At 39.7% G+C, this 13,884-nt stretch overlaps 1 protein-coding gene across 2 annotated transcripts in view; it reads right to left on the reverse strand.

The window, feature by feature from the left end:
* jade1 (jade family PHD finger 1) overlaps positions 1-9,099 on the reverse strand; it is a 36,446-nt gene extending 27,347 nt beyond the window's left edge. The window contains exon 1 of one of the 2 annotated variants that reach the window (XM_066720157.1): positions 8,963-9,099. The gene's annotated coding sequence lies outside the window, so the exon portion shown is untranslated. Of the gene's footprint in view, positions 1-8,958 lie in introns of both variants that reach the window. The other variant, XM_066720156.1, reaches the window with a different exon arrangement.
* Between the last annotated feature and the right edge of the window lie 4,785 nt (positions 9,100-13,884).

Below are 13,884 nucleotides of genomic sequence, written 5' to 3' on the forward strand. Positions count from 1 at the left end.
CTAGGGAAAGGTCAGAGTTTTCAGAGCTCTCCAGACTGAAGTGAGGCTGCTGTAATCTCTTCAGTCTGGTCTTGGAGAAATTCAGCCTAAACAATGAAGTGGCTGTCATTCTTATGACAGGAGAGCACTTCCCTCCAAGAGCACACATGGAAACCAAGACACCTCAGTTGCCAGGGTAAGATAAATGATCAACTAACATTTTATTTGCTTTTGTTTTGCACTCGGTTTGTAAGCCAATGGTCAAAGACCGCCAAAGTATAAGTTTACAGTATGGAGACTGGGGAGCTTGGGATGAAATGCATACCTAAAATCAAGTCTCTAAAGCAGATACACCGATCTTTAGAAATCCACAAATCGTTAGAAGCAATTTGATCCATTATCAACAAATTTACTTGATCGTTTTCCTTTTAACAAGGAAGTCAGGTTCCCCCTTCTCCTCAAAATCATACCCACTTAACTCTCTAAAACTTGAGATTTTGCTTTACAATTATTCATTCCCACATATTTGCTTTCAACTAACTGTTAAACAATTAGTTAACATAATTGCAAAGAAGCAGTGACACTGACAGAAAAATGGGCTACTGAATTTTTTCAGTCCATCAGGAAGGAAAGTGCTTAAAACTGCAGTCTATAATTTCTACCCGTCTGTTAAAGTGGAACATATGTTAAGGAAGCATTTCATACATTGCTTGTCTGCACTAATGCCCCAAGATGTCTAGTGTGAAGGAGGTTTTTTGACAACACATCTCATCAGAAGATTAGTTCTCTGCTTTTAGACAGCGGACAACTCCCTTTCCTCTCAGACTTTCTCCATTTCTGGGTTGAACTGGCAAAATGAATGGACTGCATGTTTGACAGGTTGCGAAGTCTAGTGTAAGTAGTGTTCTGAACTTTTCACTGATAAACTGCCATGTGTATTAACAGTGTATTTTTTGTTTGCTTATGCTGTTTTGTTGATGAATTTACACATTTTATGCCTATTAGATATCAATTTTACCATCCTTCACTGCTAAAAACAGAAGTCACTTACTAGAGAGTCTTGAATCTTGAATATATAAAGGTCTTGAAGATTGCTTGAAAGAAAAAGTATTCTACTACTACATCTCACCAGAAATTGATACATTTGGGTGTCTCTGAATGCAATGTACACTGTTACACAATCATGTTCCTTGGTTCAATGGCTTAAAATAAAACCTGATAGTATTTGTTTCTTTCATTCAAAAACTTCAAACATAATACTTTCACATACCATAGAAAATGTGCATCATACTATCAAATGCAAAACTTCATTCTCATGCCTCCAGTACAATAGGTGCAGTTTTATCCCAGTGCGATATTACAACACATTTAAAAGGGGCAAACGTGCTTGAGATATCACATAGGATCTTATTTACAACAGCTTAGGAGCAAGGGTATTTCTGGGCGATTCGTGATTTACAGATTATACCGTCAATCCAATCAGAAGCAGCGGCAGGGAATCCACTCTGTGCTGGACAGATAATCACCAGGACAGCAGAGTGAAAAGAGATACCTGAATGAGGAGAGGCAGAAAACTGTTTTCTAACCGGGGCCTATAACCTTTCACTTAATGCTCCCTCATTATCAGCACGCTGAATAGAGTATCTACTTCCATAATCTCTGTAGAAGTTCCACCAATACTGCAGTCAATGGGATTTGTGGTTTTGTGGGCGATTTACCACTACGTTTGTGGAAAAGGAACCACAGAGAACGGAGTTGTGTTCACCAGACACGATTCACATGTGTATGCATTTCGAGTGTGAAACTTTTTTTAGTATTAAATTCTACTCTTTATCTCATGATATAAAAATTTGCATACATTTATTGCCATTTTGCTGTCCTTATCAGGGCTCTTAGCTCACTAAAGAATTATGAGGAATTAAAAGGTTGGCTGTGAAGATCAGGTTACCTGACATGAACTGTGAAATAAATCTCAGCCTTGTGAACTATCAACTGTGTAGACTAAATAGTTTGCTCTAATCATCTCATTACTTTCTTATACTTTAACCATAATGACATTTATACACAAGGTGACAAGATTCTGAACTTGTATTTTAATATACAAGGTACCATCATCTTAAAATATAACTGCTCTCTTTGGGGAAGAAGGCCTTCATAGGAGGCCAGAATGTCTTGAACTTACATTGGCAGATTGTGTTTATTATGAACAAAACAAAAACACAGATGGACTATCTATACGGCTGTCAAAACACAAGATATCTGTTTATTAGAGATGTAGATAAGTGTAAACTGATTATAAACTGCTAACAACACACTAGCTGGAAAGTGTTTTCAAGGCTAACTGCTAAGAGACAGGATTTCTAAGCTATTGCTTACCCAGACAGGAAAAAAAAAAAGCTTCACATGTATACGTGGTCAAACAGATGCGTTAGGCCGACACAACAACGAATCACTCAATGAAAACATAAATAATGATAACGATTATAATTGCTCTGCAAAATTATGTGCTAAAAACTTTGTGCTTTGGGAATCCATGACAATATGTCCATGACAGGTGCTGTTTAAGGTGCACCTTTGATATTCTAGTATTAACTTTTTTCCTATTCTTCAGAAATCAAGTACAGTGGGGGAAAAAAAGTATTTGATCCCCTGCTAATTTTGTACGTTTGCCCACTGACAAACAAATGATCAGTCTATAATTTGAATGGTAGGTGTATTTTAACAGTGAGAGACAGAATAACAACAAAAAAATCCAGAAAAACGCATTTCAAAAAAGTTATACATTGATTTGTATGTTAATGAGGGAAATAAGTATTTGACCCCTTCGACTTAGTACTTGGTGGCAAAACCCTTGTTGGCAATCACAGAGGTCAGACGTTTCTTGTAGTTGGCCACCAGGTTTGCACACATCTCAGGAGGGATTTTGTCCCACTCCTCTTTGCAGATCCTCTCCAAGTCATTAAGGTTTCGAGGCTGACGTTTGGCAACTCGAACCTTCAGCTCCCTCCACAGATTGTCTATGGGATTAAGGTCTGGAGACTGGCTAGGCCACTCCAGGACCTTAATGTGCTTCTTCTTGAGCCACTCCTTTGTTGCCTTGGCTGTGTGTTTTGGGTCATTGTCATGCTGGAATACCCATCCACGACCCATTTTCAATGACCTGGCTGAGGGAAGGAGGTTCTCACCCAAGATTTGACGGTACATGGCCCCGTCCATCGTCCCTTTGATGCGGTGAAGTTGTCCTGTCCCCTTAGCAGAAAAACACCCCCAAAGCATAATGTTTCCACCTCCATGTTTGACGGTGGGGATGGTGTTCTTGGGGTCATTCCTCCTCCTCCAAACACGGCGAGTTGAGTTGATGACAAAGAGCTCGATTTTGGTCTCATCCGACCACAACACTTTCACCCAGTTCTCCTCTGAATCATTCAGATGTTCATTGGCAAACTTCAGACGGGCCTGTACATGTGCTTTCTTGAGCAGGGGGACCTTACAGGCACTGCAGGATTTCAGTCCTTCACGGCGTAGTGTGTTACCAATTGTTTTCTTGGTGACTATGGTCCCAGCTGCCTTGAGATCATTAACAAGATCCTCCCGTGTAGTTCTGGGCTGATTCCTCACCGTTCTCATGATCATTGAAACTCCACGAGGTGAGATCTTGCACGGAGCCCCAGACTGAGGGAGACTGACAGTTATTTTGTGTTTCTTCCATTTGCGAATAATCGCACCAACTGTTGTCACCTTCTCACCAAGCTGCTTGGCGATGGTCTTGTAGCCCATTCCAGCCTTGTGTAGGTCTACAATCTTGTCCCTGACATCCTTGGACAGCTCTTTGGTCTTGGCCATGGTGGAGAGTTTGGAATCTGATTGATTGATTGCTTCTGTGGACAGGTGTCTTTTATACAGGTAACGAGCTGAGATTAGGAGCACTCCCTTTAAGAGAGTGCTCCTAATCTCAGCTCGTTACCTGTATAAAAGACACCTGGGAGCCAGAAATCTTGCTGATTGATAGGGGATCTAATACTTATTTCCCTCATTAACATGCAAATCAATTTATAACTTTTTTGAAATGCGTTTTTTTTCTGGATTTTTTTGCTGTTATTCTGTCTCTCACGGTTAAAAAAACCTACCATTAAAATTATAGACTGATCATTTCTTTGTCAGTGGGCAAATGTACAAAATCAGCAGGGGATCAAATACTTTTTTCCCCTCACTGTATTTCACCCTTTTTCAGGTTCCACTGCAATGCCTGTCACATGAAACAATGCCATGGGATGCAACAGACAGGCGAACATCATACCGGAGGGCGCAGACAGACCTCAAACCACAACGGCCTGCAGCCAACTGAGCCACCCAGTTCGAAATAAATAATTTGAGAAATAAATACAATAAACAAATCTGTGATGGCAAAACAAAAAGTATGTCAGATGTACAAGTACGTTTTTGGGACACTTTATATAACCAATTAACTTCTCATTCACAACACATGTACCTTCAGTCTTATGATTTGGATTAGGATTCTCTGCTACAAGTCTTCACACTACTCCCATAAAACATGAGGAGCAAAACACAAAACGGGACTCAACGGGTGTACACAATAAACTAGCAGCAAGTTAGTTATAAAACATTCAGTCTAGCACTTGCTTCCACTGCTACAGCCTTTGAAGAATGCCACTGGATTCTGCGCCCCTGTGAGCCCAGCCCAGAGCCATGACATCACAAGCTCTTGATGAACCAGAGACCAAACAAAAGTAATACCAAAATAGAGCTCACACTGTCAACAGGTGGAGCTGCAAATTTCCATCAGCTTTGATAAGGCCACAACACAGATTCCCTCCACTGCAAATACAAGCGAGAAACTTCAGTCTCTGCATTGCATTGCAAGAGCACCTGCACACAAATACAGTTCAAAGATCACCAATTGCTTTCCATTTTCATTCAGGGTGTAACATACACTGCACCAAAGTGAACTGCTAGGCCTAAAAAAGAAACAAAAAAATAGAATATACATTTTAAGAATTCAATCTGAGGTTCACATATACACATATATTTCATTAAAAAAAATACTAAGGTACATGATCTGTTGATATAGAAATATTATTTCAACATAATGAAAAGCCAGTAAATGCTTGAGAAGCAATATCTATCATGCAATGATCATCAAAGTTTAAAGCAGTCCCATACCTACACACGAGCGCTCATTTCTATTCTCAGACCGGTAATAAATGCTTATGCGAGAAGAGCAATGTGCTTAGTTATTCACCCACACTTTGTGTAAGAGCACCTCTGCAAGGAGCGCACACACTCTAATCTCTTTGGAATAATGAAAACCACTCTGATCTTCTCAGAATTATTCCACGTGGCAGCAGAGCTGTTCATCTTGAGCCATTTTTATACAGCTCATAAGAGATTCTCTTTTTTGCGAATCCTTCAAGAGGGCACACATTTTCATGGCTATACATCCCTTTCTTTTTTGTTATTTCATTATTCATTTCAACTCTCCAGCACGGGTGGTGTAATTGTAATATTTTCTGCAGCACCAAAAACTATTTCACAGTCTTTTAAAGAAAGGCCATTTAATTTTTTTCTGCACAAAAATAAAGGAATACTTTGATACAACAAGTGTCTATCAGCACCTGAATTTAAGCAAAGAAGACATTACCATTAAGCAGCCTAAATGGGTGATTTTCGGGCGACTACAGCGCAATTTTGTACTTTGGTCTCAGATCCCCGAGATGCATGGAGCAAAATACAAAAATAAACTCCTATATTCTTGGACAATTGAGAAGACTGACAAGAAAGCACCGTTTTTGTCTGCAGTTGGAAAAGCAGGATCGCACATCTGTGTCAATACAGTTCTTCGGTGTCTTTACAGAAAATCGATCATAAATCCTGTATAGTCAAAGCATATTTCTGTATGAAAATAAGTAAATTAGTGAAAGGTTATCACAAACAGTGTAACTTCTCAATGCCTCTGTGTCCTTAAAATTCAAAAGCAAGGCAGACAACTCCATCCTGTCTCCAATAGCAGAAGAGCCAGACACCAAGGTTTCTTTTGTGATTAGTTAGTTTTTCAAATTACATTAAAAAAAATGTATTTAAAAAAAAAAAAAAAACTACATGAAAGATGAAAAGAAAGAATGAAAAGACCTGGCTCTACCCATTACAATCATACGCCTCTGTTCACCCAATACCCCGGGGCTCCTCAGCTTCAATCCTGAATGTTGTTTCCAGTGGTTATATTGAATGAATCACATTCGTCAGTTGTGTCTGCAATCGCACTCAACGATCATACAGTCAATCCATTTCCAAGATATATCTGAGTAAGCTACAGGCTTTTATCTATGTTGTCATTTGATACAGTCTCCTTTCTGTGATCCAAATTATCTGAAGCATTCTGCTCAAAACATTGCAAATCAACTACTGGGAAGATCTGGAACTGCATGATCACATATCAATTTTCAACTGGACTGAAATGATCTGCCAGAACAACCAACTGGGAACTAGGGTGACATAAACTCCACTTGATATGTGCTAGTACACTTGCTCTCATCCATATTGTTGACATAAATAAACAGACGGAGAAAATCTATTCAAGGAACTACTTGTAATGCTAAAATAATTGGGGCATGTGTGAAGTGACTGACAGCTGTTATATAACAAGCATCCTAAATTCAATCAGACAACTCAACTTGGTGGTAATTTGGGTCTGACTGAATTTAGGATCAGGTGAACAATACTGTACATGGGGACAATCAGAATATTTCCCCATTATTCTCTGAACAGCTGGGTATCTTAAACTATGAGCAAAACCCTTCCCATTCACTACATTCATTCCCCTGAAACAAAATCATTAACCGCTGCACCTTACAAATCTGTGATCATAGAATAAGCCAGCTGGATAACCTCCAGGTGAGGAAAAAAAACAAGAAACACAGGAGATTAATTCCATAGCCATGATCAAATTAAAACCCCCAGGGACTTACCCAAGATCATCACAGATAAACGAGCGTGTCTGGCTGCACTCCTACGAAAGTGCAGCAATTCAAACATGATTTAGCAGTGGGTCCTAACAGCTTCACATACTGAGATGCATCATGTAAAACTGCTTTTTTCACATCAACACTACAGTTGTTACCTTGAGGGCTGCAGCAACGTAAAGAAAGCGCCAAGAAACGTGTTACATAAGGAGGTCTGCCCCCCCCACCCACGTCATCATACGCCACATGTTGTGCCCGGTTGTACACACTGCCCGCTTCATTTATGCAGCTCATGTGCCCAAAACGCATGGGCTCCCAATGAGAGTCCCGATGCCACAAAGCACAACTGCTTTCCTGAAAAGACCAAGCATACGCGTCGCCTTGCACTCCAGCGAAACTATCTAAAGAATAAATTAAAATGATTATGTAACTGTCAAACACAATTACCCTCAGTGACTCTGCATACAATGACTTAGCCACCACCCCCACCCCCCAGCATATCGATCTGCAGCCAGCAAAGAAAGAAAGAAACACACACACACACACACACACACACACACACACACAGTTCAAACCCAGGGAAGGCCCCCTTTAGGGAGAAACATGCACCGCTCTTTTGCGGGCTGAAATGCTCTCATCTACGCAAACAAAACAGCATTTGGATGTTTCCTCCCAAAATAGTAAAAAAACCCCTTTTGACTGTGGTAGATGATTGTGCAGCACCGCACCGCATGGCACAGCTTCCGCACGTCATGCATTGAAAAAGAAACAAGTTTGAATGCCAACAACACACAATGGTCAATGCAAGTAAACGCAAGACCGCCGCGGCCAAAAAAACGCACTTCACTAGAAACAAACACTATCAGATCAGCCACGGATCAAAGTTGGGTTTGCAGACGCGTCTTTTGCAGCATGCACACCGGCCATCTCTGCCTTCGTCGATTGAGTGATTGAGTGAGTGATTGATTGATTGATTGATTTGACGCTACTGTTGCACCTGCTGCACACGGCACCGGGCCACGCCTCCGGGGGCCAGGACGGGCGTTTTAAAGCGGATACAAGCGGACTGCAGTTGTCGCCGTAAACACGGTTCATCCCATACAGGTGCCCCCCCACCACGCTGGTCACATTTCAACTGTTTCACAAGAGCTACACCGTGCCTTGCAAAATGGAGAGAGAGAGAGAGAGAGAGAAAAGTTTCCTCTCACTGAAACACCAGTTGTAACGCAGAAAGCATACCTGCTCGGTGCTCACTCGCAGTGCCGTGCAGCCCGTACTACCGCCACGTGTAGTGCGGCGGCGGCGGGGCGGCGGGTGACAGCGCCGGGGATGCTCTCACCCACACGCCGGTGCACTTGAGGGGAGTCCGACTTCCCCGCTTTGCAGCATCTTTTCCACGGACATGCTACCACTTGCACAGCCCCCCCCCCCCCCTACTGACACGACCGTTTCAAAATACACCCCCCACCCCGGACATGTGGTGCCCCTGCAGCCGCGTCCCACGCCGTCCCCTGTGGGAAACCTGCCACCCCCCAAGTCCGGCCATCAAAACACGTCCACTGACACCCCACACACGACCCATACTCGCACATTGACACGTTTAAAGAAGCAAAGCGTACATGTGGTTATAACATACGGTGCAGTTATCTGTCCCGTTCAGTGCTGAAACTGCAGGCTATTACAATACAAGCGTCTGGTCCCTGGCCAGGTGGAACAACTACACTGCTCTTGAACCCCATCCCTTTTAAACCCAGCTAACTTTTTGTATTTTCTGGTCCACAAAACGTGACTCTCTGGGACCCAGTCGCTGGCTCTCTATCTCTGAACTGGAGCTTTTGGCGCCATATTAATGACGTACTATATTATTTCCACCAGGCAGCGACCTTCGGCGTGAAATAAAGCTGCTCTCGCCTCCCAAACTCCCACCGAAGGGGCTCGAAAAGCAAGCGAGCCGTGTTTGCAACGTCCAATCCGACCCAATAAACGAGAAATGCGACCGTACCTACAGCAATGGCTGGCCGTGGCGGCGGTGTTTCTACGGGAGAAATGGTGCTAGTTTATGAGTTCATGCAGCCGCAGATTGTAGCTCTCCTTCACACACACAAACACTGTGACTGACGACTTGTTATGGAGGAAGGACTCTGTGAATCAAACTCATTTCTGGGTCAGTGCAGCCACAGGAGGGAGCACTTTTATCCTCATCCTTAAACTAGCAAATGTACAGTAACTTGTGTCCGTTTATGGTGGGGTGTATTAACCCTTTCGCGGGTCCTCCAAAGTTTTCGGACGCTGTTTTGCTGCAGCTATGCTGTCAATGCTCTATGTATTGAGTCTCTGTCAGCTATTACCTATATGAACTAGGATGTTAATTTTATGTGAACTATATTTTACCTGTGCACTTTTGTAATGTTTATTCTGTAGTGGTATTATGCTTGATTTATAATTGTCCTGGGTTTTAATGCACTTGTATATGAGGTCTAAATGTAATTAATACAAAATAATAATAACAGTTTGTAGGACTATGAAACCAATTGCTTTTTTGTATTTAGTCAAGATTGTGTGATCCACAAATGTTTAATTATAAGCTATCTTTTTTTTTTTTTTTTTTTTGCAGGCTTTTCTAAATAGTCTTCGGGAAAATATAAATTAATGTAATATGATGATTAAAGAAATTAACAACACAAAATATCTGTGAAAATATTAAAATAGTAGCCTAGGCTCTCAGCAGTTACTGACATGTTTATTTTTGAATAGGTCTTATGCTAGTATCTTGTCTTATTTTTATATATGCATAGGCCTACACATGTTTTTTAAATGTTGACTTGTCTGATATAATTGACATTGCAGAAATAGTTAACTAGTTTAAAAGTAAGTAATTACTAAAACAATTTTAGAAGACAGCAAAGACAAAGATGTATGGTTGCTTTATTTATTTCATAAGCTTGCAAACACTCTCAATTATACCCTCATTGCGTCCTCAGCTTTTTCCGATTGTGAAAGCTTAGGTCGAAGGTTATCTAAACAGGGACGTACAGCATGTTCTTGACATTAATATAAGGTTAAAAAAACAAGCTATCCATTGTCGGGGGATATTTTAGTAAATCTCTTGTGGGTGATTTCAAAGAAAAGAAATTGAAATATTTCCCCTGCACTTTGATCAGAGATGTAATTTGATTCAAGAACCAAATAAAAAATGCCAAAGACAATTTATAGAAACATGTACAAGACAAATGTCTGAAAGTTTAGTTGCCCAACATGAACATGTTTTTACTTGATTTTTTGTTTTTGATTTTCTGTCAAGTGGAAGGGTATATAGACATTTAGGTAACACCAATCAAACCCTAATTGAGGTAGGCTCGTCTATTAATATCCTCTGAAGACCTGGTGAAGGTGATGGCAGGATGCACTACCCCACCACACCACCTTCTTGTCACCCAGCTTCGGGATGGCAACAGCAGTGGACCGGGTTCTGTCGCTGTTGTAGGGTTTATACACCGTCTTTGCAGCTGTTTTTGTGGCAGTGTAACTGTTGTCCCAACCAACATTTTCATCCTCAGTGTTGCTATAAATCAGTGATTGCCAACATTGTTCAGCAATGGTCCACTTACCTAATATGCTCTTTCCCTCATTACTGTGGAGGACATGTTATTGGTAAATGAACAAGCGGTCTGCAAAGTTAACTTTCATATAACAAGTGTATATATATTCGAATAGAAAGTGAGAGAATGTAAAGTACATATGCAATCAAAAACTTGAAGGATATAGATATAGAAAAACAGTAACTTTTACACAATGTTAATAGGATTTTTTTTCTCTTCTGAAGTGTGACTTTAAAATATGGTGCTGTAATTGTGGTTCATTTACTGAGATCTCCCAAGTACTTGAGTAATGTTAATAAAGCCATCAATAGCTTATTTTGTTTACTCATGACAATTTTAGATAAAGTTTCACCTTCAGTTTTTCATAATTCTGAAGAGCACTGAAAGTGAAATATAGTACCTGTTGACATTTATATGTAAGTAATATAACACAGTTTTGGTTCTGAATACTCTATTACTTTTTTCCATTTACAGTGTGTGCTAAATATTGATGTCTTAAGAACATCTAGTTCCTGAAATAAAGCATCCAGGATTTGGATAAATATTGTGTTGCCTGACATGCCTTCTTTGGGCACCGGCCAAGTACAATGCAGACTAGCAGCAGAATTTACAGGTCACCAGCTTGGCAGCTCTTACTGACAGAGTACTTCTGAAAGGTTGGCCGTTTCAACCCAAGTGCCATATCCAATATCAAGTAGAAGCTAGTCTTCATACTGAGGGGACAGACAGTTATACGAGGCAAACTCAATCACTTACCAAAGAACTGTTATGCCTGAGAAACCCTTCCCTTTCAAAGACTGAACAACTTAATACACATTTAAAATGATTTAATTATTGAAATGATCTTGTGCACAATCTCGGCCTTATGTGAGCTTTGATAATAATCATTTTGCTTGTGTTTGAAATATGGAACCCCTGGCACATTTAACCATACAAATACATAAAATTAAGCACCAATGTGAGCTTCACTTCTTCATTGTGTACTAGGAACATGTGTTGAATATTTGTATTATTATTATTATTATTATTATTATTATTATTATTATTATTAGTAGTAGTAGTAGTAGTAGTAGTAGTAGTAGTGGTATTTACTACCAAAAATATAACCAACCACATATTCTACCAATGCAGCTAGATGCCTTTTAGCTCTTAGGACACACAGGGAATATGCCAGTCAATCAAAGGTTAATAGACTACACACATTTATCTGGGGCCAGTTTAACAGTCAGAAAATGTTCTTTCAGTGCAAGCATGAGTTTGTACAACTGAGTGGAATACTAAGTACTCAGCACTGTTTTAAAACATGCATTAAAATGTATCTTCAAGCCAAGAATCATCCCACTTTGAAGTGAGAACCAGGCTTGTCAGTATTCCAGTTTATTTATACCTACAGTCATTGTGGGAAACAGTACATCTCACCTGCACTTTAATTAATGTATTTCATGTTGCATAGCAATTTGTATGTTTTCTGTGTGATTGTCTGAATGTGAAGTAGAGGTAGTGAAGTGGAGAAGTTAATTAGTGTTACAATGGCTAAAGATCTGGTGTGGACTTTTTACTTTGTGCAACCCTATTGGAGATACCACTGTACATTATGTGTCAATCAAGCTGCAGAAGTCTTTTCAGATGTTTTACTGGAATAGATCCTTATCATGACATGTACTATTCTAAGCCAAAACAAACATGAATCATACAGTTCACAGTAGGTTATACAACAAAGGACTGAAATAACATTGAAATGCAGACGGTAAACAATTACTCAAACACGTAACATCTAGTATCTGTTGATTCAACATATATAAGACATAAATATAATGTTTGGGAATTCTAAATGAGATCATTTGATATGTGATGACCTTTGCTTGGAAACCTTTTTTCATACCGCAAAATAAATCACTGTTGGTATTTCTGCAGTCTTAATGGGGTGATTGAGTCCTTAAATTGAACTTTTTAGATTATTTTCATATAATGAGCTCTTTATAATTAATATTTTTCTGGTACAGATTTTGTAATCATACTTAAATGATACTGAAACAATTGTAGTTTTTTTATTTTATTTGTGGTAATTGCTTTTATATTAAATCGCATGTGGGAATAATGACCTTGATGTGAACAAAACCTTCAAAAACAATTAACAATCACGTAAATGAGAAATGAAGAGAGGCTTTTTTCCCCTTAAGTATTTGCGTTCCCACTGCTTCCAGGTTAAAAAGACTCCTAGACCAACCAAATGAAGACAGCTTATATTACCAGTAGCAGAATGAAAGAGAAGAGAGAAAGAAAGAGAAACTGCTGTACTGAATTTCCAAACAGAAAGCTCTCATTTCCAAGCGATCTCAACAAGGGCCATTAAGTTTTGATCCAATAAAACCGCTGAAGTGTTTGTGTAATGCAGGAGTTATGGCATAATTCTTCCTGGATCAGTAATAACCTGCCAAGGCTACGTCCATGTCGGGCCACACTCTTCAATTCAGCAACGTGTGGGCTGTCTGTATGGACAGGGAAGTGCGGAAACATCGACTTGAACTGATAATAAACCTGACACACCGCAAAGGCCACTTCAGAAAACACTGCAGCTGGCAGCTACACAGTGAAATGTCAGACAGCGTTTAATTCAGGATATAGAGCAATTGCAGAGGTTAGGGAAGGAGTGATGATCGTGGATGTTGGGTTTTTTATTCATTATATGAAAATCGAACTCAGCAGAGGCTCATAGTAGAATATTCGTCCCTGAGGGCAGTTAGACGATCAACCGTATACATTACTTAAAGCTGCACAATGCTGTAGGCACCACTGTATCCCAGAGACTGACATGCCAAAATCAGAGAGCAAAATGTTTCACTGCTTGAAAAAAAAGAAGAAAAATCATCCATTCTTTCTATTATTTCCTGAAGTGAGCAAATATATGTTTTCGTTTACTGTTTCTTCTCATCCCCATATCAGCAAATGTGATTTTCTATAAATGTCACAAAGATTCAAGTTTTGAGTTTTGAGACAAACTCTGAAACTGGTCAGTTTAAATGTAAGGACATAAGATTTATAATATTAATGTATTGTCAACTCATATTTGTCATGATAGGAGAATCACAAATCTTTTTCTTGTGTGGATTTATTATGTCTTCTGTATCCTATTATGTGTTTTGCACGATTCTCTATGGTGGAACCTAATATAATAATTATCCATACAGAACAAATCCTGAACAGAAATCTTAATAATGAATCAGAAGTACTGAGAAATGGAAGTAACATAAGAACATTAGAAAGTCAGAAACTGAGGGAAGGTCAATTGGCCCACCTATGCTTGTGTGGTATGAACTACATCCTTGGGT

This window comes from Amia ocellicauda, chromosome 13 (genome assembly GCF_036373705.1).
Source record: "Amia ocellicauda isolate fAmiCal2 chromosome 13, fAmiCal2.hap1, whole genome shotgun sequence".
Taxonomy (NCBI): Eukaryota; Metazoa; Chordata; class Actinopteri; order Amiiformes; family Amiidae; genus Amia; species Amia ocellicauda.